We start from the raw sequence: 728 nt of genomic DNA on the forward strand, positions 1-728 counted from the left end.
GGGAGGAGTCTGCCGGGTCTGGGTTTAAACCCCGGGCCGCTCGCTCCTCATTGGTCAGTTCGTGGCACTCGCTCTCTTCCCATTGGCGCCGCGGGTTTCCGTAGAATGCGTTTCCTGGGCGATCCCGCGATCCCACGTTCGGCGTGGTGGGGGCGTGGCCAGAGCGAGGCTGCAGCTGGCAGCACCGCCCACCCCTCGCGAGGTCAGGCTCTACGCCTGCGCACTCGCCGCATTGCGGCCACCTGCCTTAGGTAGGCAATGGCGTGCAGTGCTCACTTGTGTGCGATCCGAGCTATCCCTGGCGACTCCGTTGGACCTTGGGAAAAATGACTGTGGGGCCGCCACGGTTCAGGAGCACGCATAACGGTTTTGTTGTTTGTTGTTATAGAAGTGCCAATACTATCTTAAGAGTTCTCGAGAGCTTTGATGCAGAGAGGGTCTTTACTATGAGTGTTCCAACAGCTATCTGGGAACACCACACCATATATATTAATATATTTAGTAAGCAAATACTATATCCCAGGAGTCCCTGCTCATCCCCCAACCCTGTGTGTGTGTGTGTGTGTGTGTGTGTAAGCCTAGTTTGTTTTATTTGAGACAAGGTCTTTTTTTTTTTTTCAAAGATTGCATTTTATTTATTTATTTATTTATTTATTATTAGATATTTTCTTTATTTACATTTCAAATGCTATCCCGAAAGTTCCCTATACCCTCCTCCCGCCCCTGCT

The sequence above is a fragment of the Mus pahari genome, chromosome 11 (assembly GCF_900095145.1).
Source record: "Mus pahari chromosome 11, PAHARI_EIJ_v1.1, whole genome shotgun sequence".
Taxonomy (NCBI): Eukaryota; Metazoa; Chordata; class Mammalia; order Rodentia; family Muridae; genus Mus; species Mus pahari.